Source organism: Lactuca virosa, chromosome 4 (assembly GCF_052849685.1).
Source record: "Lactuca virosa cultivar CGN04683 chromosome 4, Lactuca_virosa_CGN04683_v6, whole genome shotgun sequence".
Lineage (NCBI taxonomy): Eukaryota > Viridiplantae > Streptophyta > Magnoliopsida > Asterales > Asteraceae > Lactuca > Lactuca virosa.
The window spans coordinates 454144233-454148125 of NC_136429.1; positions in this window are offsets into that span (position 1 = coordinate 454144233).

A 3893-nucleotide genomic window follows, 5' to 3' on the forward strand; every position below is an offset into this window, starting at 1 on the left:
AAGTAGTCCTCGGTTTACTTAGAGTAACAAATGGGGTTCAAAGTTTAGTAAACATGATCTATTTTTGGTTACAGATGGTTTATTAGTCTCTTTTCCTCATCATTCGGACCTTGTTTTGGAGAAAAAGATTCTAGATCATCGGCCTATTCTTTTACTAGAGCATCGGGTTGACTATGAGCCTCCCCCGTTTCGCTTATTTCACTCTTGGTTTGATATGGATGGATTTGATGATGTTGTGTGGGATTCTTGGGCTAATTCTCTTTTGGTGCCTTCGGTGGAGAATCCTTGGATTATTTTTAAGAAGAAACCACAACTTCTTAAATCTAACCTAGGGGTGTGGAACTCTACTAATCGTGATTTGGTGGTTAATAAAAAGATAAAAATTCAGGAGATGATTGAGTCTATTGATCAACGGTTCATGGGAGACGATGGCTCGGCTTCCTTAAGAGATGAGCGGGTTTCTTTATTGAAGGAATTATCAGAATTAGATCATACTGCTCAGGTGGAACTTGCTCAGAAGGCTAAAATTCAATGGTGAATTGAGGGGGATGAGAACTCGGGATATTTTCATGGGGTTATTAATCGTAAGAGACGTCAAATTGCGATCAGTGGCCTTATGATTGATGGAGCTTGGGTTGATAACCCGACTCGGGTTAAGAAGGAGTTTCATGGCTATTATCAGTCTCTTTTTTCGCAGCAGAGGATTTGGCGGCCCATGACTAATGCTACTCATTTTAATACTCTACGTGACTCACAGATTAACTTTTTGCAATCTCCTTTTTCCCATGAGGAGATTAAAAAGGCAGTTTGGGATTGTGGGTCAACAAAGGCTCCCGGACCTGATGGTTTACTTTTGGGTTTTTGAAGAAATATTGGGACCTCATAGCTATTGATGTTGAAGCCTTTGTTATGCATTTCTTCCATCACTCTTCCATTCTGAAAGGGTGTAATGCTTCCTTTTTTACTATTATCCCAAAAGTTAATGCCCCAAAGACCACGAAAGATTATAGAAAATTAGTCCCATTGGTTGTCAATACAAAATTATTGGCAAACTTTTACCTAATAGATTGGGGGAGGTGATTGATAGTGTTGTGAGCTTGGAGCAGTCTGCCTTAGTTAAAGGTAGACAAATTTTAGATGCTCCATGCCTTCTAAATGAAGTGGTGTCTTGGAGTAAGGAGACTTGAAATCAACTTTTGTTCTTTAAGGTGGATTTTAAGAAGGATTATAACTCTTTCTCGTGGGATTATCTTTTAGAAGTTATGCAGATTATGGGATTTAGACCAGGTGGCGCGGGTGGATAAAGGAATTATTGGTCTTAGTTAGGGCTTCGTTTTTAGTAAATGGATGGCCTACTGACGAATTACAAATTCACCGTGGCTTGAGACGGGAGGATCCTCTTTCCCCTTTTCTTTTTATTTTGGCTATGGAGGGGTTACACGTTGCTATGTTCAGGGATCGTGCTAATAATGTTTTTAGGGGAATTTATATTTTAGGGATTGAGATTTCCCATCTTTTTCGCGGATGATGTTATGCTTATTTCTTGGGACCCGGAGAATGCTTTCCGGATTATTCGCATTCTTCGATGTCTTTATGGCTTTAGGACTAAAAATCAATTTTCTTAAAGGCAAATTGATCGGATTGGGTGTTTCCTATACCCAGGTCACTAGTGTGGCAGATAAGGTTGGTTGTGATGTTGCTCAGCTTCCGTTTATTCATCTTGGAGTTCCGGTGGGTCAGATTATGACTCGTGTTTCTGTTTGGGCGTCTCTTTCTGATAGGTTTCGGTCTATACTTTTCAGTTGGAAGGAAAAAATCCTTTCCATTGGAGGAAGGCTTACTTTGGTGAAGTCTGTTCTAGGTTCGTTAGGAAGTTATTTGTTGTCTAACTTCCTTGCTCCTATTTCGGTTTTGTCTTCTTTAGTGGCTTTGAGGGCAAGGTTTTTTTGGGGTGTAGAGCTGGATGAGAGACACATGCATTGGGTTAGATGGAATAGAGTTTTAGCAGCTAAAGAGGAGGGAGGCTTAGGAGTTCGGAGCCTTTATTTGTTGAATAGGGCTATAATGATTCGGTGGTGGTGTAGATTTCATCACTACTTAGATCTATTGTGGGTTCATCTTATTAAATCTTTGTATGGCTATGATGGTGGTTGCAGATCCTTAATCATGACTAGAGTTGGTGCATGTCCCTAGAATTGGGTTAGATGGGATAGAGTTTTAGTGGCTAAAGAGGAGGGAGGCTTAGGAGTTGGGAGCCTTTATTCGTTTAATAGGGCTATGATGATTCGGTGGTGGTGTAGATTCATCATTACCCAGATCTGTTGCAGGTTCGTCTTATTAAATCTTTGTATGGCTATGATGGTGGTTGCAGATCCTTAATCACGACTAGAGTTGGTACGGGTCCCTGGAATGGAGTTATTCATATGCTCAGTCAGATAAGAGGCAGAGGTATCGATATTCAGTCTCTATGTCCTATTCGGATTGGGGATGGTCGCCACACATCTTTTTGGCAAGACATCTGGATGGGGGAAGAGTCACTTGCCACCACTTTTCATAGGATTCATGCTTTAGATACTTTTAGACATCTTAATGTTAGTGATCGGATGTCTAAGGGTTGTAATACAACTACTCTGAGATGTGATCCTAGAGGTGGAGTTGAGCAGGAGTTGTGGGAAGTGTTACTTACGATTGCTCGGAACATTCAGCTTCAGTCGATGCCTGATAGATTGGGCTGGATTATTGATACTGACGATATGCTTTTTGTTTTTTCTGCTCGTGGCTTTATAGATGGTAATAGGCTTTTTACAGGTGGTGAAGTGACCCGGTGGAATAATTGGGTTCCCATTAAGATTAATATTGTTATATGGAGGATTCAGCTGCTTAGTATTCCCACTAGAGAGAGACTTTCTCACAGGGGGATTATGGTAGATTCGATTTTATGCCATACTTGTTCTAGCACTGTGGAGACTATTGAGCATTTGTTCGCAATTTACACTGATCTTTCTATGATTTGGAGACATATTGCTATTTGATGGGGTATCCAGGTGTCGGGGCAGATCTCAGTTCATTCCCTGATATTGTGGTCTGATTCTATTTCTATGAGAAGAGGCCAACGATGAGCGTTTGATACAGTAGTTTTGACTACTTTTTGGTGCATTTTGGAATTTTCGAAATTCCATTATTTTTGGAGCGGAGAACCCTTCTAAATATTTGATTTTTGCTGAGGTTGTTTATAGAGAATTTTTTGGATTAGTAATAGATGTAGGAAAACCAAGGTCATTTGGAACTTGGCTCCATAATCCTTTGTCTGCCACAATTTTGATGTAATTCTTTTCTAGCTTTTGGCTAGTTTTTATAATAAATTCTTCAATGTTAAAAAAAAAACATAGGAACTTAGTAAGCATGGAAAATTATTTTCTTCAAATAATGAAGAAAATGGTGATGATGCCTCTTCACATCACAATCCACAAACAAAAAATTCTATAGTCTAAAAATCAAAGTTACAAAGTTGGCAAAATATTATCATCAAGATCCACACTAATCATATATAAATTAACCTTTACAGGAAAGCGATTAATACAAAATGTCATCCCAACATTTTAAGATTAATTGGAATCCAATTGTTCCATCTACTAGAGAAGCCATAAACATCAAGTGAACATATATAAATATAGAGGGTTTTTTATGCACCCCCCAAATTCCCCTTCCTACCCCCCCCCCCCCTCCCCCGGGGCCCTTTTTTGTCATTTTCTCTTTCTTTTTGTCTTTTTGCTGTTTTTTTTGTTTTTTAATATTTTTAATAAATACATAATATTATTTTTTAGTTTCGACTATCTTTGTGTTTTTTTATTTATTTTGTTATTTTTTTTGTCTTCATTATTTTTAATAAATAT